The sequence below is a fragment of the Protopterus annectens genome, chromosome 7.part0, assembly GCF_019279795.1.
Source record: "Protopterus annectens isolate FY-2018-M chromosome 7.part0, PAN1.0, whole genome shotgun sequence".
Classification (NCBI taxonomy): Eukaryota; Metazoa; Chordata; order Ceratodontiformes; family Protopteridae; genus Protopterus; species Protopterus annectens.
The window spans coordinates 615045480-615070557 of NC_056739.1; positions in this window are offsets into that span (position 1 = coordinate 615045480).

Here is a 25078-nt window from a genome sequence, read left to right on the forward strand (position 1 = left end):
CAAAGTGCTGTATTTAAGCATAACTACGAATACCAAGGGCATAATTAAAGTTATCTGAAGTATCTCAAAGTATGTAAAAATACTTACAGTATGTGCTTACTACTGTGCATGTAGTTCAAAGAGTTTGTTGTGTGCAAAGTGCAACTGCTTCATAGAATTCAGTCAAAGTACGGTTATTTCAAAAAGTTTACTGTGCTAGGTGTGTCCATTCACAAAGAACCTCCATTACAGAGTGCTTCTTGTACTGTAGAGAATTGCCTAGTAAGGTACTGCCATTCTGGGGACATTTCAGTGTGCTGTATGTAATTGTTCACATGGTACAGTTACTTGTCATGTTTCTTACACTGACGAGGTGTTTTCTTACAAAAGATGACATTACAAAAGTATAACAGTGCTCGTGAATTATAGTCACACTGTAAAGTTGTTGAATGTTTCTTAAAGCGATGACTTTAGTAAGTGAAGATAAATGACTGTAGCATGCCTGCCTTCATTGATAAAGTTCCAAGAAATACAGCAGATGATGATAATGATTAATTACTTTAGTATTTTTGCTTTTACTGATAAAATTCCAAAACTATTGAAAAGCCTGAGTAGTTATTTCCAAAGTTCAGTAAAAGTATTGAAAAGCCCGAGAAGTTTATTTTGTAAAGTCCAGTTATTCAAAAGTACTACGAGATTGTTTATTCACATAATTTCAAAAAGCTCAACAAAAAGTAGAAGTTTAGAGTACAAAGACATTGAACAGTTATTGGCATTAATTCTGGCACATGTACATGTATATATATTTTATGTTTATTTGCAAACCCCTTCTCTGGCATGTGTTAATATGGCAGATGGATTTCAAAAACCCCTACTACTTGTGTTTAATCAGAATATTGCAGAGAACTGGAGAATATTTGAGCAAAAGTATGATATTTTCATACACGCAGTTTATGCAGATCATTTTGCTAAACCTAGCTGGGTGTCAGACGCCACTGAAAGGGAGCATTAATTTGTGTATGCACCAGCAATATATGAAGGAGATGTGGCAGACCACCATATTGTTGTACAAGCTGAATCAAGAGAAGACCCTGAGTGTTTGAAGCACATGTTTAGAGAAATGTCTAACCCCCAAACAAATATGTTAGAGAGGCATTTGTTTTACTCAAGAGATCAGAAGCCAGAAGAGACATTTGCAGCTTACATAACTACCTTGAAAAACAGAGCTAAAACGTGTCAGTTTGGTGATCTAAAAGATAAGCTGATAAAGGACAGGCTTGTATGTGGTATTACAATGCTGCTGTATGAAAGATTTTGCTTTCGTGACAGTGATTTAACATTGAGTAAAGCCATAGAGATTTGTTAGATCCATGAGATGACAGAAAAACACACAAGTATGCTTGCGAGAGCATGGTTTCAGTTGGTTCCAGGGTGCATGTAGATAGTATGCAGCACATGGCAAACAAAAACAGGCCTATGCACGTGACCAGTACAGGATTTCCAAAGAAGGTGCACAGCTTTCCAAAAAGTTCTAAGAAAGGTGTAAGCTGCAACACGAGCTCAGTGCAACACAGGCAAGTTCCAGTAAAACCCAAATCTAGCTTTATTGTCAACTGTCGCAATCGTGGTGCGAATCATGAGCCTAAAAAGAGAAGTGCTTAGCATATGGTCAGCAATGTCACAAGTGTAAAAAATGGAATCATTTGCAGAAGTTTTGCAGATCAAGCAATCCTCACCCAGTTGTAATGAAAGGTCACACAAAAGAGCAAGTTGATCAAGTAGAGTCGAAACAGTTAGCTTTCTACGTGGATGGTGTATTACTGCTTGTTGAAAGAGCTGATGCGGTGAACTTGTTAACAAAGAGTGAAGCATTTTCTACTGTCCAGATTAATGGAAAATCCACAGAGCTCAAGGTAGACACTGGCTAAAATTGGAATGTTATATCAGCAAACACATTTGCAAGAGTGAGAACTAAAGAACAAACTCAATTGAGCCAGTAGTGTGAGACTTGCTTATGGAGGTGAAGAAATTCAGACCGAAGGTTCAGTGATACGTTCATGTTGTTTGGCTGAGAGCTGTTACAACTTGTTATTCTATGTAGTCCAAAGACCGGTGCAATCTTTGTTGGGTCTCAAACATAGTTTAAGAATGAATCAACTTTCTTTTGCCAAAGAGGTTTATCATGTGAGTGCAGTTCTGAATTCCAGTTTTTCACAAACCATTTTCTTAGAGTATGCTGATGTTTTCAATGACAAACTAAGCAAACATCCAGTTTTGTATTCCATGAAGTTAGACCCAAAGATCACCCCAGTAGTCAGACCAGCAAGAAGAGTTCCACTAGTGATGCAAGATAAAGTTAAAGCTCAGTTGGATAATATGGTATGGCAAGGAGTGATTTGTTCAGTCACAGAACCAATGGACTGGGTGTCATCTGTGGTAGCCACTCACAAAAAAGGCTCAGACAAAATCAGAATATGCACTGACACAAGAGATCTGAACAAAATATTAAAAACACTGTATCATCCTATGTGCACAGTCGAAGGGGTTGCAACTCTAATACCGAATGCCACTGTATTTTCTGTTTTGGATTCAAAGAGTTCATTTTGGCAAGTGATGCTGTATCACAAATCCTCATTTCTAACTACTTTTGGTGCTCCATTTGGCAGATACAGATTTCTAAGGATGCCATTTGGAATAAATTCTGCAGGTGAAGTTTTTCAGCATGCAATGGAGAAATTTTTTTTCAAGTTATCCATGTGCCATCATGGTAGACAATCTGTTGGTTGGAGGCAATGATGAAGCAGAACATGACAGAAACCTAACAAAAGTTCTAGATAGAGCATGTAAAGTGAACTTAAAGCTCAGTCCTCTGAAGTGCAAATTCAGACTTCCAGAAGTTACCTATGTAGGTCATTTGTTTACAAGTACAGGCTTAAGACCAGATCTGACCAAACAAGCAGCTATTCTAGAGATATTATTGCCAGATAATGTACAGAGTTTGCAGTGTTTTCTGAGCATGGTCAACTATTTAAGCAAATTTATACCAGACTTCAGTGAGTTGACAGCATCTTTAAGAGAGCTCACACACACAAATGTTGCACGGTTATGGTTAGATCATCATTAAAAGGCATCTGAAGACCTTAAAACACAGAATTGCCACTCCCTACATTAAGATATTATGATGTCTGAATGTATTCTATGTTATTGTCTGTTCATATGTTGTTCTAAGACTGTATATAACTGTGGTGCTTTTCTCCCCGGTCCTCCGCTGAAAAGGGAGTGCTAGTCCAGTTGGACTTTCCCAGTTATCAAATGTAAAATGAATAAATAAAAATGTGAGCAAACCAGTTATTCTTTCTCGTGATTCTTCAAAATTTGGTTTAGGTGAGTTATACTTCAAGAGGGCAGACCAGTAGCCTATGCATCAAGAACACTAATGTAGACCGAGATGTAGTATGCTCAAATTGAGAAAGAACTGTTCACAATAGTATTTGCATGTTCCAAGTTTCATGATTATATTTATGGTTGTGCTATTCAAATTGAAACTGACCATCAGCCTTTAGTCGCTATGCTAAAGAAGCCTAGAAGCCTATGCATTCCGCTCCAGCAAGATTACAAAGAATGATGCTTAAATTGCAAAAGTACAATTTCAATTTAGTCTACACTAAAGTTAAATTGTTTTATTTGGCTGATACCTTTTCTAGATCTCCAAGACTTACAACAGAACAGCTTGATGCAGAAACTTTTGACTTTGATGTGGTCAGTGCATAATTTTTCCACCACTAGACTTCATGAGTTAAGAGATCACACTCAGACTGAGCCAATTTCACAAAAGCTCAATCATTATATTAATGTTGGATGGCCATCAAAGCAATCTAGTGTATCATCTGAAGTGCAAGTGTATTTTCCCTACACAGATGAATTGTTGATGGAAGAGGGCATTATTTTCAAAGGTCCTAAAATTGTTGTTCCTATTTCCCTACAACAAAAATACATCCAGATTTTGCGTCATGGTCACCCGGTACTACATCTACTAAGAGAAGAGCATGAGAATTAGTATTTTGGCCTTCATTATCAAAAGACATTGATAAAGCTCTTTCTACCTGTTCAGTATGCAATATTACCAGATCACATTTGCAAACAGAACCGCTTCAGCTAAGTCCAATTCCTGAATTACCTTGGTCTACTGTAGCAATTGATATATTTGAGTGAAACAATCAACACTACATTGTTTTGGTACACCCTTACTTATAGTCATTTGAAATTGATCTACTACCATACTTAACCTCAACAGCTGTTACTAAGTTGAAACATCATTTCTCAGTTCATGGTAGTCCACACAAACTATTTTCTGACAACTGTACTCAATTTACTAGCCAGTTTTTGCAGAAATTTGCAAGAGAGTGGGACTTTGTATATGTCACTAGTCCTGAACATCTTCAATCTAATGGTCTAGCTTTAAGAGCAGCACAGAGTGCAAAGCAATTACTTGAAAGGTCAAAGTGTGACAATACAGATATATTCTTGAATTTACTTAATCTCAGAAACCAAGATTGTGATGATATTCTTGGCTTACTTGCTCAAAGGTTACTTTACAGACAAACTAAAACTACACTACCTATTTCATCCAGTTTGTTGCAGTCTAAGTCAAAGAACACTAAATATATTTAAGTTCAATTGTTTAAGAAGTGTAATATCCAGAAATCTAGTTAGGTCCAGTCAAGCAAACTACTTCGTCTGTTGAGGGAAGGAGAGACGGTAGAAATTCAGACAACGAAAGGTTTTGATCGAAAAGGACAGATTACAGGCATTTGTGCTGAGCCAAGATCTTACTTGGTAAATTCTGAAGGAATGGAATATAGGAGGAATCGCAAACATCTTCTTCCTGTATCATCATCACCATCTTTAGTCATAACAATGTATCTGTGATGCAAATTCTCGATCAAAGGCTGAGTCAGACACTATTTGCAGACCAGAATGTGTTTAAAAGTCTGATTCTTTTCCAGAAAGTGATTTGAACATTCCACAGATTAACCATTTTGCAGAAACTGTCCCAGTTGCTAAATCAAATTCTCAATTTTATGTCACATGATATGGACGAATATCTAAAACAAGTGTGAAATATGCAGCAATGTGGACTTGATTCTGCATACCGATATGTTTAGTATTGTATAATGCATGTCTATGGATTACCTGTGATTTCTGCATGCTAAGACAGTCTCATAACAATTGTTTGCTCTATTTCTGAAAGAGGGAGGATGTAGATCAGAGTGTAAAGAGTGTGTGCTTGTATCTTTAAGAAACATGCAAGGCTGTACGTGCATGTATATAACCCACACATGTGCACAACCTTAGTACCATTTTGTAGAATCAGTTAAGGAGTAAGCATGCATGATCGGAGTCATTAATTGTATATAAGTTACTTAAGACAGAGTCAATAGTCAACAGTAGTAAGGTGTTTGCATGTAATAAGGCTGCTTAAACAGACCCCACAAAGATTAATTTATTTGTGTACCAAGACGAAAGCAATAGCAACCAATCATGTTTTGGCACATCTAACTTCTTTCTAATTCCTGATTGACCAGACAACAGATAGTAGTTGCAAGAAATGTTTCAACTATCTTACAAACAGAATAATTTACTCACACTGATTGCAACAAGAACAAAGACATGTGTGATCTTGTGAATAGTTGATATGCTTATAATATTTGCACCAATACTGCTTGATCCTTTAGACTTTGTTTTTGTTTGTTACAGTGTCAACTAAAATGAGTGCAGCCATTTGCATTAGTATTTAAAAGTTTAGTATATCCACACATTTTAACAAAAAATGCACAATGCTAAATGTTTAAGTACTGATGCTTGAGAGATATCAACGTGACTTTGTTTTTGGCAGGTTGTTATGTTATCCCATTATGGTCAAACCATAAATAAAGATGTCACACTATCGTAAAAGTAAAAACAGAGCACATGTTGACTCCCCGGCATGAGCTCACACTTCACACACTGCTATCAAGGTAATGCAACATATGAATTGAAGTTCACAGCACAAAACATAATGTAAGTATCCTATTACTAAAATCTCACTGTTAAAATCCGTGGAAAGCCAGTCATGTGTGACTTGGCTGTTCTTCCCTTGCTGTATAATGAAAACAAACCTTTACTCTTCTCTCCAATCTAATTTTGTGTTTCATTTACGCCATATCCATTGTTCATTTAACTTAATGTTTAGATAAATCAAACCAAATTTAAACTGCTGTGAAGCATTTTTAACTGAATGGCACTGATATAAAATTCATACTGTGAACTCAACATAAATAAAGACTTTTAGTTTGCTTAGAATCAAGTAAAAATGTAACATATCATTAATTGTTTTTCTGTGACCTTTACCTCTGAGCATGGATTCAGCCTGCTCCATTTGCCTTGGCTCCCCTTGGGTTCACTCTGCTCCACTATCCTACCCCCAGTTCCCACCTTCCCACTAAATCCACACTTATACTTTCTTCAGCTCTACCAATAATTACATTTCTTCTGATCTCTAGTGCAGTTATCCTTTTAACCTGTTCTAATCATCCTGTAGAATCCTTCCCCATGTCCCTATACCTCACTTGACTCCTTCCAACCCCCTCGTATCTTTCCATAACTCCTTGCATGTATACTCAGATATTCCCTCATGAAACATACTGCTAACTTCCTTCCTTAGATTACTCTTACTCATCCTAACACAAATTACAGCTTTACACTCTACAATAATTACACATAAAGCAACTATACATGCTGTAATACTGTTAACATATTTCCTGTTAACTACCATGAAATCTCCCTCAGCCTATTTAACATGGGTCCCATCCACTATTCCAAACTGGAAATACCTCAAATCATACCCTCCTAATTACAAAATAAAAATGATATCCATCAAAAAAAAAAATACCATCATAAATAAAATGTTTTCCACTAATATCTTTCAGAGTAGTGACATTCAGTCTAACCCTGTAACTACTGTACCTCCAACTCACTCAATCCCAACAAAAGCCCTGAATCTTCACACAGTTAAACCTGTGTAGCAGACATAACAGAATTACAATCTTAACTCTCAGACACCATTTCAAAATCTGCCAGTGTTGAAATCCTTACCTCCTTCCTAAACTTAAATGGGCGAATATGTTTATGCTTTATTTTACTGTATTTACTTCCCGGTAACGACATTCCCATATGTGAAGACATACTATCCTGGATATCCAGTGCAATCTTTCCAGGTGATCTTAATATCAACTTGTAGAACTTAATCAGTGACTTTCCGATTAACAGTAAGAACCTATATGGCTTCACACAACTTATCTAAACATCAAACAGATATGGGAAATCTATTGACCAATACTCCACCCTTGAGTGAATACTGGTATCCAATTCAAGTAAATTTAATATGCTAGTGTACACCTGGGTAGCCTAAGTAACCATTTGCCCACCTATGCCCATTGAACCATTGCTCATCTTCCCAAAAAACATAACTGAAAGCTACCCACAATCTCTCAAAATTTTACCAACAATCATTTAATGATTCATTAAATGCTATAAATGGGTCCTGATTAAAATCTCTTCTCATTCCAAGATGGCTGCCGACTAGACTAGTCCCTATTCTTTGAGCTCCTCACAGATTTGTAACATCTCCATTTTTTTACAACTTTGTAACAATATTTTTCCTCAGTTTTTTTCATAAAAAGATTTTATAAATCTTTTTACATACATTTGGAATATTTTTGTCTTCGGAAATCTTACTTTGGGATATATTTTACCTCAGAACAGTTTGTGGTGGTATCTGATTTGGTCACCTGCTGCTTCAGAATCTTCCTGGAACCAGACACTCTGTCATCAGCATCTTATCTCTGGGCATGGCTACTAAATCTGACTCCATGGAGACCCAGCCTACAAAGGCCAAATTTTCTTCAGTGCTCTCACCTGAAAAAGATACCAGTTCAAAAAGATTGAGAACATCTAAACAATCTCCTGAAACTTCCAAAGTAAGTAACAAAGACTTGAATGACTCAAACTTTTATTTAGATGAACTAAAGCTAGCGTTAAAACCTATACAAAGTGCTATTCAAAACTTCTCAGAGCAATTTGCTGACTTTAGTAAAACTTTAAAGCAAATAAATGACAGAATGGATACTATTGAAAATAGAAATTCAGCTCTAGAGATAAAAACTGATTCATTGGAAAGTGATCTAAAGTCTAAAGATAAAGTTATTTCTGAAATGCAAACTAAATTGATAGACTTAGAAGCCAGGAGTCGCAGAAACAACATTATTATTCGTGGCTTGCCAGAATCTTATGATAATAAAAATCTGCTGTCTGTGACTAAGAGTATTTTTGAAGCATTGCTAAACTGTGAAGCATCCTCAAAAAATATAATTGTAGAGAGAGCACACAGAGCATTACGTGCAAGTCAAGATACTTCTTCACCAAGGATTATATATACAAAGTTATTAAACTTCCAAGACACTTTCCAAATTTTGCAAGCAGCTAAAAGTAAAAAACAGTTTCTATGGAAATCTCACAAATTGTCATTTTCACAGGATCTTCCTTCTCAAATAAAACTAAATAGACAAAAACTTTCTCCCTATTGTGCAGACTTGATAAAAAGAGGGATAAGATTTCATATGTCTTATCCAAATACCTTGTCCTTTACATTTAATGAAAAAAGGTTTATGTGTTCTGATCCTAAGGGAGCAAAAGATATTTTTTTTAAAGCATTTAAAAAGCTTCCGGAATCTGTCTCCTAATATTTCACTTATCTGTTGGTTACAAATGTGATGTTTTTTCTTTTTGTAAATGCTATGTTCCTGCAGACAGTATGTGTCATCTATTTTTTTAATTTATATTTGCCAAGGGTGTGCACAGTGCTTGTATGTATACATTATATTCTTTCTTTTTTTTTGAAAAAAGGGGAAAAAAAAGAAAAGAGATACTGATGTTATTGTGAACAAATATATTCCTTCAGGAATATGAAGCTAGCTTTCGAATTTAAATAAGCCTTGTAGTTCCTTTTATGTTTTGCGATGTAGTGTACATGTTTTTTTTTCTAGTTTAAATAAATTCAATGCCTTATCTCAGCTATAAGCATTTTGGAGGGAGATTTTGTGACTCTCGAGGCTGGGCAGAGCGAAAATCTTCTGTTTTCCTCATCAGCTGTTGCTTTTGCTATGCCACGCACCTTCTATGAAGCTACGGAGTTCAGCGGTGACGTCATCATTCGCAGAGGACACTCGCTAGTTTCGTTTCAAAGCAGGCTATTGAATATAACGTTCGTTTGCTCATATGCATTAAACTATGTGTTTTTTTTTTGTTTTTTTTGTTCTATTTGACATCTGGGCTTACACAATGGATCTATTCTTCAGTTAAAAAGGCATGGCTCGCTTCAGTCAACTGTTGTTTACAGGATGCTTTCTCGTTTTAGTGTGGTTTTGCTTTTATGGAAGAAATGGTGGAAATTGCCTTCATAGTTCCAGAATAGCTCTGTTACATCTATTTTTCAAGGTACAATTTATATTTAATGTATATAATAGTTTATTTTCAAGTCAAAGTGAACTGTTTTCATATCTGGTAAGATAATTTGTTTTTTCCTATAACGTGTGCATAGTATGAAAGCAATATAGGGGTATTTTATGTAAATTGTTTTTCACATGTGAATATTTAGATAAAACGCTTAACAAATATATTTTGGGTCATGTGTTGTAATAGAAACATGATATAGATGTATATATATGTACAGTATAATAATTCTGTCTTCCTATTCAGGCTTAAATGTTTTGTTTAAATAACTTTATGTGTGCATGCAGGAGAATTGTAGAGTACATTTCTTGCTAGTTTAAAAATTAACTTGTTATACCTATGTCAGTAAGTAAAGTACATTGTATATGGACACAATCCTCCAAATGATTAACTTGTTGCATTCCAGCACAAACAAAAAGTCATGGAAATGTATGCTGATTCTGTTCTGAAAACTTAACCACTGTAGAAGATGCATGCATGGGTGGTATTTGTAGATTATTTTCAATGACAAACCATACATGTTTGATTAAAATGCAGGTAAAATGCACTTGGCAAAGTACATGTAGCATGCAACAAGACAAGTAGAAATCACTGTATAAGATCCCAGTAATTTTTCTTTACATTTTTTGATTTCACTAGTAGATGTTTTCTAGTAAAGTGTGTTTGCTTATGATGTTAAAATATGGATGCAAGCACATTCCTAATGTGGTTAGTAGCCCAGCAGCTCTAAGCTTCTAATTTGCTGGCTATGGAGGGAGACTTCTTACTTTTTACCTGTTTAATTTTTGGATACTGCTCTTTTGAATGTAAGAAATATCTCTTAATTATACAATTCATAGTGTTACAGTTTTCTATTTTTTCTGATTGACTCATTTATTTATTTTGGGATTGATAGGTGAAATGTGTTTTTTAAGGTACAGGCATGTCTGTTTCTAGAATCATATTTCATATGTTTAAGCTGTGAGTTAGATTTTTCTGTCATAGTTATTCACAATATCACTAAAGTGAAGCATGATATATTTTACTGTATGATTATCTGCTTAAATTTATTCATCTTGTTTTGCTATATATATAGTTATTTCTTACACAACCAAAACATTATTTTATGCTTGATATAATCAATATTAGTTTTTCAGAAGGTATTATATGTATAGGGTAATGTTAAATTTATCTTCCTTATACTTTTCATACACGGTAATTTATATAAATTTGATTCATTTTAATATTTAGAATGTGATGTTGAGGAAATTCTTTAAATTGCTGTATATTTTACTTAAAATTGGAGCTCATATACTAAATACGTGAGTAGGGATTGAGTATGTTGGACATCTTGAATTTAGTTAGTTATGTAAATATGTTTGATATTGTTATAACAAGGTTCTTTTGTTTTGTTAGGCTTTTATACAAAGTTTATTACGCTAATTTGATGCAATCGATATTGATAGTGTTAACCAAAATCACTTACTTGATTCACTTATACTTTTCTTCTCTAGCAGGGGGTGGGTGGTTAGGCACCGGGGTATTTGGGAAGGAATATTATAGGATCTTTAAAACAATCTTTTTGGGAGACATCAAGATACATTATAATAACTATAAGGAACTGAGGTTTATAGTTAATATTACATTTTGTCAAACCTTAGATATATGTTATAAATTTATTTTTATTTAATAGTATGACCTTAAATATTGACTCATGGAATGTGAGAGGATTACAAAATAAAAACAAGAGATCCCTACTATTTCATCTTCTATTTAAATCCCAGGCTAATATTTGCTTCCTACAAGAGACACACCTAAACAGAGAAGACCTTGATAAAGAAAAAAACAAGAAATGGATTAAAATGATAGTAGCAGCTGGTAATAGTACAAAATCAAGTGGAGTGGCCATTATAATTAAAAACAATTTTCAGGGAACTATTTCGGATGTGAAATATGACGTGAACGGAAGATGGTGTTACATTATCTCCTGTTTCCCTAACATTGATAAACCAATTATATTTTTTAATCTTTACGGCCCTTGTGAACAACAACATATCTTCTTTATACAAATTTATAATATTCTCTCCTCTTTTAAAGATCATTATTTTATTTTAGGGGGGGACTGGAATGCTATCATTAATCCTGACACTGACCGTACTAGTAGATCCTCCTCGTATAATTTCCAAGCATCCATTGCTCTGGTAGAAATAATAACGGACCAAAACCTCACAGACCCTATTTCTCTCATAACACAGTATGACAGAAAAGACATCTTCACATATTACTCAAAATGTTATAAGTCATGGTCAAGATTAGATTTTTTTCTTATTTCCAGCTTCCTTACTCATAGGAAAATTAGCTACTCTCTTGAACTCAGATTTTTTTCTGACCACTCTAGAATATCTATTGGAATTAGTTTGGCTTCAAATACACTAGATTCATCTTTATACAATAGTTGGACACTGAATAACAATTTACTTTCAAATGAAAATACACATAAACTAATAACTGAAACATTAAAAGAAACATATCTTAATTTAGTCGAATCAGATATTCCTTTAGATATACAATGGGCTGCATGTAAGGCAACCCTTAGAGGTATATTAATTAACAAAGCATCATATTTTAAAAAACAATATAGAAATAAAGAATTACAGTTAAAAACAAAAATTCAGATTTTAGAAAATCAATACAGAATGTGTCCTAATTCCTCTGCATATGATCTATTATTAAGTTCCCAAAAAGAGCTATTGCTTCTACATCAACATAATCTTACCATATCAGAGCAAAGGCTCTTAGCTACATACTCTGAATGGGCACAGGTTCCTTCTAAAGTGCTAGCCAGAATAATTAAAGGTAATCAATCCCTTCCTAGAATTTCGTCACTAAAATATAACAATAAGATTTATAATACTGATTTGGAAATTATGCAGCTCTTTACATCATTGTTCTCAGAGATATACTCAAAGGAAAATAAACCTAGGGGTAAACAGCATATAGTGAACTTTGCGTCCTCTATTAAATTTCCTAGGTTAAACGATCAACAAAAGAATACACTCTCTGCCCCGTTGACTGTTAAAGAAATATCGGAAGCCATTAGTAGACTTAAGACTAGTAAATCTCCGGGACCAGATGGCTTCACACCTGAATTTTTTAAAACTTACTCATCTGAACTTTCACCCCTTCTTTTTGAAATCTTTAATTACATAATGATCTATGGTATATCCGACCTGTATTGGAACACCTCAAAAACCATCTTAATTTTGAAAAGGGACAAAGAAAAAACTGATCCTAATAATTATAGACCTATTTCTCTGATTAACATTGATATCAAAATCTTAGCTTCTTTACTTGCTTTTAGACTAAAAAATGTCTTACCATTCTTGATCTCTTCGAAGCAAGCGGGCTTTATGTCACATAGACATTCATGGGATAATACCTTGACAATTGATTCTCTTATACACTTTGCTAAAAAAGACTCAAACCCAATGTATGCACTGATCCTTGATGCCGCTAAGGCTTTTGATAGGGTTAATTGGGATTTTCTTTTTCACATTATGTCTTGCTTTAATATACTATCTTCTTATATAGACTTTATTAAAATTTTATATAAAAATTCCTATACCTTTCTTTATATTAATAAGAAAGTATCCAAAAGGATAAAGATCATTAATGGCACAAAGCAAGGATGCCCGTTATCTCCTTTTTTATTTAATCTATATGTAGAGCCTTTATTATTATATATAACACAAAATACCTTCCATAAGATTCCTAGAATTCTTAACACTAAAGTTTGTTTGTCGGCTTTTGCAGATGATCTTGTAATATATTTTCAAACACCTTGCTCAGACCTTTCAAAACTAATTGGTTCTATTGAAAGATTCTCTGAGGCCTCAGGATATCAGATTAACACTCAAAAAACACATATTCTCCCCATAAATCCACTTGCTCACAAATCATATTTGTTTCCAGACTCCGCTTTCCAGATAGTTCAGAATTTTAAATATTTGGGGATTCTTATAAATCATAATGGTCTCTCCACATTTCAAAATAATCTAGCTAAAGTATGGTCATCTATTATACTTGATTTAAATAGATGGAAATTGCTTAATTTATCACTTCTATCAAAAGCAGCAATAATAAAAATGAATATTCTCCCCAGACTGCTATTTCAATTCAATGCTGTGGATCAGTTGATTCCGAAATCTTTTTTTTCAAAAATTAATAAAGTCCTGGCTAGTTTCTTATGGTTTCCCAAATCAGTGAGAATTTCTTACATTAAGTTAATCTCTCCTAAAAATAAGGGAGGACTTGGTCTTCCGGATTTTCATCTCTATTATTTGATTACCTCGGCCAATAAACTATTATCTATTTTGAATATAAATACTGGGAAATATAATCAATACCCTATTTGGACAAAATTATGGTATCAACACATTTTAACTAAAAATATTAATCCATTAGCTCTTCCTTTTCTTTCATTAGATGTCATGAATAAGTTAAAATTCCTAACTCTTTAAAACAAAAATTATTGCTTTTCAAGAACTGTTAAAACTTGTCAATTTAGAAAATACATTTCAATTAATGCAACCTCTCCATTTAAATCCTAATATTAACTTAGATAATGTTTCTATTAATCTTTCAAACTTTCCCCTGATCAAAGATCTCACTGTTTGGGATCTGATACAGTACAAAAATGAAACTCTCACTAATATACGCAAAATTCTTAAGGTTAGTGCTAATTATTTAACCATTTTACGTCAAATGAGAGATATTGTCAATGCTAAGTTTCTATACACCAAAGTAGACAACACAGATATCACTAATTATAAAGTGATTATACAAGTCCTTACGCTTCCAGAGAAAATGTTATCTAAATCTTATAATCTTATAAATCAGATAATTCATAATACAGTTTGTCTCTTTTCTAATTATTGGGACAAACACAATTCTCATATATCTATAAATCAGAAACTCTCAGCTATTAAAAATACACTAGAATACTCGCCTTTCAAAAAACTCTTTTACACCCAACTAATGATTAATAATAATGCATATTTCACTCCTTCTAAACTTAACAAATTTGACGCTAATAAATCGGCCTCATGTTCTTGTTGTTCTCACCCTAATGCAGATCTTCTACATATTTTTTGGTCTTGCTATCATTCACATAAACTTTGGACTTCCCTAAAAGTCCATTTACAGAAAATGGGTTATCATAAATCCACCCTATCCTGGGAGACTGCATTACTACACATACCAAATATTTATCTCTCCAAATTGGATACACAAGTACTAATATATATATGTTCACTTATAAAACTCTATATCACCCAAAATTGGCTAGATCGTACTAAAATGAATTGGAATAATTTTAAAATTCTAGCCTGTACATATATTAATGCGCAGAAAACGATAGTGAAAAGTCCCAAGAAGTCGGCACATATCAACGAAGCTATAGAAAAGGTGTTACATATTATTAATAGTGTATAGTTGGCTACTCTCCTTTTGGGATTCATAGACCTCAGTCTCCTTTATATCTTCATACCTGCTTTATTTTAGATCTATACCTACCTTGATATATTCTTTGGTTAACATTAGTATATGATGTAAATAGTTATTGTATGTTCTCAGACTGCATTGAGATATAAACATTTATTATACAAAATTGTTTTATCATAAATATCTCCTAACTTTTCATTTTTTTTTCCTCAATAAGTATTTTAATCTTGTTGTTGTTGTATTTTTATTTCAATGTTTTAAAATTCAATAAAAAGTTTTTTGAAAAAAAAATAAAATCTCTTCTCCATTCTGAATCTATATTTCTTAATATCCATAACAACTTAATAGCACAGTACAATATATAAACACATAAATAAATATATAAATAAATAAAATCTATCATTCACCATGGCTTTCAAAGCCAAGTAAGTAAAGATCTTATGACTGAAAGGGACAAAACATAAAAAGAATGGCAAAAGCATAAAACTCACCCAAACTTGTAACTTTTTAGGCAATTCCATAATCAAGTATAAAAACATGTACTTAGGGACAAGAAACAATTTTACTCACTGCTACAATATAACCACACTTTCATGGGTTTATACCAGGAAAATGACCACCAGGATCTTTACAAGCTTTGCTGTGCAACACAACCCAGTTTTGTCCCCACGTTCTTTGAATCCTATATAGTGGGGTATGTTAATAAAGAGGTAGCTAAGTGTTATGTGGTCGGGGTAGGTCAGCTGGGGATTAATTAACTTATTTTGACCTCTGCTCATCAGAGAAATGAGGTCAAGCCCAGGGGAGAATTGTGATTTTGAATCCATTGATCAAAGGATTTCTTGAATAGGGTCAGGAATGAACTCTGCTTCAAGTGGATGAGAACTTATTCTGCAGTGCAGGGATCCTTTGAGTCACATATGGGTCTCTCCAGCATGTTCTATATATGCCAAAGGCAAAGTTCAGGTCTTGGATCTAGAGTTTCTGGTGCTGCTTTTTTGTGAATGTGCAAGAGATCTATCAAAGATGGATCTGAGGATGCCTTTCATACCAGGCATAGCTCACCTCTCAGTAACATGTATGAGACTGAGTACTTAGAGGGCCTTAACATGATCTGTGTAGGACAGGGTATTCATACTCTGGATTCCCCTTGTGAGGAACCCTTGCGGGCATTCCAACTTTTGCAAGTGCCTGGTTAGGTACATGCCAAAGGGGACATTGTATTCGAGGATGGTTTAGATAAGAAATGAGTAGATTGGTACTATAACTTCCTTGGACCTAAATGCCATACCCTCGCTTATGAGATGGGTGATGCAGAATGACTTTCTTACTATCTTGGCTATGTGTTGGTCAAAGACCAGATTACTGTATATAAATGTTCACAGATCCCTAACTATCTGGTCAGCTGTTAAAGAAGTAATTATCTTGGGTAGACAATTTTTCAAAGGGCACTAAAATGCATTTCTTCACATTGTTTCAAACTATTGCTTTGGCACCTGCCAATTTTTGTGTTAGTGTCACAGGGGAAGTCTATGATAACACCCAATTTACAGTCATCTGTGAACTTGGTGAGCCAGAGGCCTTTGACATTAGTCTTGACTTCTGAGAAGAAGATGCCAAACTGAAGTGGGCCTAACATGGAGCCCTGGGGTATTCTGCTGATGACTGGTCTGCTATTGGATGTGGTCTAACCAAACTTGACATCTTGGGTCCTATCTGTCCTATCCAGCAATTCAGTGATTTAAGCGGGATTTAGGCCTAGTTCTGAGAGTTTGTCAACAACACCAGAGTGGGGTACTGTATCGAATGGCTTGGCGAGATCAAGATAGGCAGTATGTTTCATTTTCTCCTCATCCATAACCTTGGTTGTCTACCAGGTTGAGTAGGTAAGACCTTTCCTCATCAATGCCAAACCCAGATGGATCCAGTGGCTGTAGGTTGTCAATGTCCTTGTTGATTATTTCCATGAAAATTCATTCCATGGCTTTTCATATTAGACTTGTTAAATTGATGGTCTGTAGTTCCCAGGGTTGGTTGATGGTTCACCCTTATAATGAGGGATGACTGTTGTGGCCCTTCATTCACCAGTTATTTAATCTGTTTTGAGGTTGTAGTTAAAGAGTGCCTCAAGTGCTCCTGGTAGGTCATGTTTTAGGCTATTTAGGAGGCAACCAGGGATTTTTTCAGAACCCACTGAAAGTGTTTTTTTGGCCTTAGTGAGCACCACCAGGACATGATCCCTGTTGACAGTACAGGGAGGGGGGTGATAGAATGTATTTCAGAAGGGGTAGTGGGGATAGGGGTATAGTTATACATTTATCAGTCAGTAGATTTGCTATGTCACTCTGGTCAGTGAAGGTTGTGCCAATTACCACGAGTTCTGCACACTGCTGAATGCTAGTTTTGAGGTTCCTGGCATAGCTGAAGAAGGCCTTGTAACTGTCCTTAGCTTGGGAGGCTATGCTTACCTCATTATGCTGTCTCTTAGCTCAACCTGTTAAGCTTTAACACCATATCAATGTTGTATGGGTATTTACGGATTTGAATCCTAGTCTGGTGGGTGGGAGATTGACATAATAGTTAAAGTGCTTACCTTACAGATACAAGGTACAGGGTTTGAGTCTCACATGAGTTAATTGGCTGGGCTTAAAATGTCCCACAAAGACAATTAACCCAGTACTAGTCTATGAATGTATAATGATCCTTGTTTGACTTTATTAGATCTCTTAGTTTCTAGTTTAGTTGAATCATAGAGCTCTTATCTCGATGACAGCTGCTCTTTCTGATTTTTGGCCATTACTTTTTTTTTCTTTAAGGTAAGGATTCCATCTGTGGAGTTTGCTTTGTTGTTAGATCTGGCTTTCTTCTGGTAGGTACAGCATTTCAAGGCAGCCATTTACAGGTTTTCACAGGATTTCTTAAATTATTCTGCAGAGGTAGGTATGTTGTGAATTTTGGCAAACTATATCTTAATAGGATGCAGTTTGCTGTAGAATATTCCTTAGTTACAGGTTTAGTTGGGTTTTCTGTGTTTATTTCTATTGATGACTACAGATGACAATCTTAAATTAGATCTTCACATCTTGAATGATATCAACAAAAAAAGTAAACATCAGAAACTCGGAATGCTTTACAGATGTAAAGATTTTCTAAATACATCTTCCAAAACTACCCTTGCCACTATGTGCCTTTTAACCTATATCCTGTATGGCATTTCAATCCTCACCAACCTTCAAACCATTAAAAATAAAACTTGAAACATGCTAGAATAATAAGTTCACAAGTAGTGCATCATATCACACTCATTGTACCAGTCTCTTCAATCATTTAAGTGGCTTGAACTTCCACAGCAGCTAACTTACCTTCAACTTGTAACAGCTCATACCATCTTTCAGAAACCTGCAGCTTGCCCTGCCCTTAACTCCATTCTCCATCCCATCTCCCCAAAAGATCTCTGTGATCAGAAGATAAGGAATTCCTATCACTATATAAATCCAACAAATCATATGAACAAAGCTGCTACACCTATTTCATATCACTTTCTATGAGCTCAAACTCAAAACACACTTCAAGCAATTCCTATCCATATCTTGTCTCTCCCCTTGCACTAATATGGGCTACACTTTTTTAGTTTAAATGTCTTCTACCCTCCTTTTTCAATTCTAATCTATCTATTCTTTTATTACATTCTGTTCATGTCTTCCTATCTACATCTCTAAACTACAAATTCCATCATGTCTTTTCAAACCCCTTCACCTCTCTAGAACCCCTCCTATACTGAACTTATTTATAATAACACCATTTTTCAACTATGCTTTTTCTCTCTTCCATTTTTCTTTCTTTTTTTATTTTCTTACACCATCAAATAAATCAAAATGCATGATGTATGAGTTCTAAATAACATTGTAGTTATTATGCATCATGTATTTTAAAGTTTTGATGTATGTGGAGCTTTTCTCCTCTGGACACTTCTAAAATAGTGTACATTTTGGCCCAGTTATACTTTCTCATTAAACAAATGTCAGCCAATCAATCAATAAATAAATACACAGAATAGAATCCACTTTTAAACATGGATAATTAATAGGGCATATCAATCACAGTAGGTTAGAAAAGATTGTGAAGAGAGATTGGCTAAGCAATTCACAACGAAAAAATGGGAGAACATGCAACAAAGTCTGCAACATTAAGATTTTTGCTTAGAAGTGTTGGCGTAGGTAGGCTTGCACCCCAAACAGACTCCAGAGAATTTTTCCTTAGGTTGATGGTAAATGCTGGAAGTGTAATGAAGAAAATATGTTTTGAGAGTGTAATGAGTACTCTGTCAGAAATATTGGGTAAACAACTGGGGGTAACAATGTCAATGTTTTTTTTTTTTTGAGCTGGGATACAGGATCTGAATTGCCTAGACATAGTAAGGCTTTTTTTTAAGTTTAATTCTGGTGGCTGCTGAAAAAGGAAATTACTAGAAAATGGTAATCAAAGTCTAAACTAACTGTACTCGAAGTAGTGAATATCTTAACAGTGATAAGCAAATTGGAAGTGAAATGTTTAGAAAATTTACATAGAAAAAAATCAAACTTGTGGTAACAATACATGCAGAATAATGTTTTGTTGGATGAGTGAGGTTTAAGGGAACTCAAATTTATCAATTTATGTCTTAAGTAATAATTTAATAAAGGTGTCTAAAAAAGCATTTAACACTCTGTATGATTTCTAAATAACATTATAGTTGTTGGCAAAATCTCAAAATAAATAAATAAACAAAATAACTCAGACAACTGATTTATTGGCTGTTTGGGAATAAACATAGTGTAGAGTTCTAAGACCAAGAGCAGATAGGCAGATTACTACTGAGAGATGGTTTATGGTGTCAAAAGTCAAAGAATGGTGGTTAAACCTACTTATAATTGTGAAAAGTGATATCAAGCAAAATCAATAATTTGGGTTGGGTAGAAGGCATGTAGAGTTTTCATAGGAATTTCAAGGCAATTAAGTCAGTGACCATTTATGCCTTGCCACTACCCCATCTTCTCTAGGAAGGCCTAACCTATCAGCCCAGGATGAATTTGGAGGTAACAATCCAATCATCTTGGCCCAGTGTGAAGGGTGATGGGATATCATACTCCGTATTCTGCAGGATCAGTCTACTAAAGAGGGGGTGGAGGTGCTTTGTGATAAATCTGCCTCTATTACATTTTGTTTATCTGCTGGTAAAGATTTGGTTATGGAAATAAAACAGATACAGGAAGGCATAGCATATATCTCCTGCCAAGAGTCTTAAGAGTCTCTAAGGCAATGAATAAAGAGACAGTGTTTTCTGCCTCTCTTTGTAGCTTGGGGTCTTTAGGCCAATTATCTTCTCAGTTAAGAACCTAAGGAGTCTTTCATGACTATTGATAAGGCTATTGAAGTACATCCCAAAGGAGTCATTGCACTCGATAATTGGCCTAATATAAGGGAACAATGGTCTCTTTGGATCTGAATAATATTACTTTGACAAGCAGCTGTGCTATGTTGCAGGATTTCCTGACTACTGTTGTCATATTATGATCAAAAAAGAGGAAATTATCAACATACGATCCAAGGTCCCTAATAATATTTTAAATTTGAAGTAGGGTATTGTCTATATTGTATGCTACATAGATGGGCTGTCTACCAAATGTGACACTATTGCATATTTTGGCACTTACATTGATCCCATTTCAGTCTCCAGTGATTTACACGTGGCGAGAGAAGGTAGAGGCGTGCCCTGTTCACCCCAAGAGACTGAGTGATGGTAAATGCAGGGTACCGGTGACTTATTATTATAAGGAAACACTGGCCCATTATAACAACGAATAATGATCTTAAAACGATAGTGGGTGAACAACCTAGCTTTATTTTTAAGAAGAAACTATCTTTAAAACAGATTCTTTGTTATCCAAAACAGGTTACTGATGGTAAAACTACTAGGAATAAAATGGGTTCCACTTATAAAGGAACTACATCATGTCATACTTGTAAGTGCTGCAGTTATATTGACACTATTGTTATGTTTATACATCCAGATCAGGGTAAACAGTATGTGTTTCATTTTCAAGTTACTTGTACTTCTTCTCATGTGGTTTATTTACTGTGCTGCACTGCCTGCACAAAGTTTTATGTAGGCGAGACTGATAGACAGTTGAAGAAATGTATTAGTAGAACATTTAAGACATATTAATAATGGTACTGAGTGCAGTGCTCTTTCTAAACATGTGAAGCTCACCTCACACACACATTGTTTTAAGTTTCAGGTTATAGCACAGGTAGCAGCTACTAAAAGGCTGGATGATGTTAGGAATGCTAGTGAAAGCTTAGAGAGTAAGTGGATAGCTAGGTTAAGGGCTGATTATGGCTCAGGACTAAATGATAAAGTCCCCTTAAACCTTTGTTACAAACACACTTACTTTTTAGATGAGCTTTGCATACACTTATGTGCATTAGTTGATTTTAAGTGTATTTCTTATTTTTAAATCTTTATTACATTTATTGTTTGTATTCTTTTAATACATAATTGTTTAATTGGTTGATTTGCTGGTTGGATTTCTATATAGTTTGCTGTATGTGTGACTGCATTACTATAGTGACATCTGAAGGAACAGCAAGAGTTGTAAAAGAGCTTATATTGTTTTAAAATAAAAGATTGTTCATTTTATGCTGACAGCCTGGTATCATATCATCATTCTACTTTTCTGGACTGTATCACTAAAGAGACACCTGCTAAATAACTTGTTGTGCTCATGCACTACCTAGGCTAACTGCTCCCCCTGTACTCAACCTAAACTCAACCTTCAAAGTTACACTCACTTTACTTTACCTTTCCATCTCCTTATCTTACACATGTAAGTTTATATCTGTTAAAGCAGGAAATCTCTGTGCATATTCTCCCACAACTGTCATTTACACCATTCTTCTACAGAGTGACAGTCCACCTACTTTCAGTCCTACAAAACTTCCATTTGCCAGGTAACTACCACTACCTCTATTATAATTAATGTAAGTCTATACAAGCTCCCTACCTCAATCTACCTTATGTTTCATATAAGTACTTCTCCTCTTAAGTTCTACCTCCTGCTAAATCCCATGCTGCCCTTACTGTTCTTCTCTGTACCTCCAGCTGATTTATAGTAGATGTATTATGCTTATCAGTATAATTTTTCCTGTAACCAATTACCTCAGGAAAAAATCTATTTCCTTAAATTCTTAGGCTACTGTGTATTATATAATGCATTCTAGATATATTCACATAATTGTGTTTTTATGTAAACTCAATGCATTTTACAAAATGTAATTTTTTTTAATCTTTAAATGTACTTGCCTAATATGTGGAGTTTTTTCTCCCTGGGCCTCCACTAAAAATGGGTGTGATGCCTCTGCGCTGGCCCAGTAATCAAGGAGCCTCAGTCCTGTTCACTGGCAACAGTGAGGGATGTACAGAATGGGAGGCTGACAAGTACACACACAGTAAAGTAAATTTTTCCTTAAAAGCACACAGATATCACAGTTAGTCTGGGACTGGTTTCTTCCTCTTTCTCCAGAACTCCAATAAGACTCCTCTTTGGCACAGCTATAGAGTTGAGTCCTTAGTCAGGGTTCCAGGCCAAGTCCACCCAACACTCTCTCTATCTAACCAGTGCTTCATGTCCCTGCCCAGGTAGCTGACACACACACACACACACACACACACACACACACACACACACACACACACACACACACACACACACACACACACACACACACACACACAGACAAACAGACACAGACACCTCTCTGGGAAATGCTGGCACAGGTTTACTAGCTATGCCCCCTTATGCCCACACACACTTTAAAATTTGATTTATACACAAACACACCTCTGGGAAATGCTGGCACAGGTTTACTAGCTATGCCCCCTTATGCCCAGATTATAAGGTAGTTATCCCTGCCACCAAAACCCCTTATCAGCTACTTTAAGGCAGTTACCAAGGCGTGACCAATCCTACTGTGTAATGTTGCTATTATTCATGTGTGACCAAGACTTGCAAGGCTATTTAGGAGTGATCTGTACAGTGTCACCAAATACATATGCAAGTACTCTAAGAGCTTAAATATGCCTCAAAAATATCAGCCACAAAGACAGGAAAATATATTTAATAATAAATAATAATTAAAAAGATAATTCTCAATCAACACAGTAACTACAGAGTTCAGAATCACAGGAAATATTTTAAAACAATATTGAGGACAGTCTCAAATAAATACAGAAAACATCTAAACTAATCTTTACTATACTCCTATCTATAGCTAAGAGAGATACTATGACCTAAGTCTGTCTTACAGACAACATGCAGGCAGAAGTGCTGATAATGGATGTTTCCAAGTCAAAGGCAAGATACAAAATGCACAGTCTTTCTCTGAGAAAGTTCTTAAATCAATATTAAATATTACTGCTGGGTCAGCCTGGATGTCACCTCTCTTTGTCACCTGCCTTCATTTCCTAGGCTAACAGAAACTAACATCTCTCTGTTAAAAATATATATCTCTCAGATGTTGAACCAGAACTGGAAGTCATAAAACAATTAAACACTTTTACATTTTAAACCAAGTAATTACTTCTCCCCAAGACAATAGAAAAACACTTCTAGATCTAGATGTCTTGTCTTCTTGCTGCACTGAAACTAAATTTTATAGCACATCGAAAGCACTTAATTTCAACTTATTTTCTTGAAGTTTTGTAAGTTGATCTTCTCAGTACATAACATACAGTTCTGTATAAATCATATCAATATTCACAAATGACATAAAATTATTTTCAAAATTCCAGATAGCTGGGCTGGCAGTGTCACAATCCACTCCCACCCAAAAACTCAAGCTGATTTTTTCAAGTGACCCTTGAGAAATGTTATTTGAGTGGGTGAGCTTATCTGGGAATACACTACCCGATTCCCTGTCTTGAGAGCCCATCTTCTTTGGCATTGCTAACCAAACTGTGGTGCTGCACTGTCATATCATATGCTTGCAACCCTAGGCTCTACCTTATTAACTTGTCATTTTGCTGGCTGTTTCAATAATGCCATATTAACAGACTGTAGTCTGTAACTACAGTGAATTTCCTTCCATACAGATGAGGCTGAAGTTTCTGCAGTGCCCACAATATGGATAGGCATTCCTTTTCTACAGCTGCATAGCATTCTTCCCTGGGTTGGAGCCTACGACTGAGATATATTACTGGGTGCTCTTCTCCCTCTGCAGAAACCTGGCTAAGTACAGCCCCTACTCCACTGATGAAGCATCCACCTGCACAACAAATTATTTGCTGTAATCTGGACTGGCTAACACAGGGGGTCCTCTCAAAGCTCCTATAAGCTTCTGGAATGCCTACTCATATGCTGGGGTCCACACTACCTTATCTGGCCTGTTTCTTGTCAGGTCTGTGAGAGGAGCAGCTATGGTACTATAATTGGGGACAAACTTTCTGTAGTATCCTGCTGTCCCTAAGAATGCCCTCACCTGCTTTTTGGTAACAGGTGTAGGCCATGCCAGAATGGCTTCTACTTTGGCAGATTCTGGCCTGATCTCACCACTCCACACTCTATGTCACAGGTGGGAGACCTCTGCCATACCCACCTGATATTTGCTGGGCTTGATGATCAACCCTGCCCTCTGTAGTCTGCCCAGCACCTCCCTGACATGCTGAGGGTGCTCTTGCCAGGAATGGCTGTAGATGGCAATATCATCTAGGTAAGCAAAAGCAAAATCTCCTGCTAGGATATGATCTACCAGCCTTTGGAAAGTCACTGGGACATTTTTCATCCGAAAGGGCATCTTCATTAACTCATACAAGCCAAAAGGAATCACAAAGGATGACCTCTCTGTAGCACTAGCAGTCAAGGACACCTGCCAGTAGCCCTTGGTAAGATCAATAGTGGTGAGGTACTTAGCCCCACCCAGCTGGTCTAGGGCTTCATCTGTCCTAGGCATGGGGTAAGCATCTGACTCTGTGTGGCTATTTATTTTTTTGTAGTCCACATAAACCTGGTGCTGCCATCCTTCTTTGGTACCA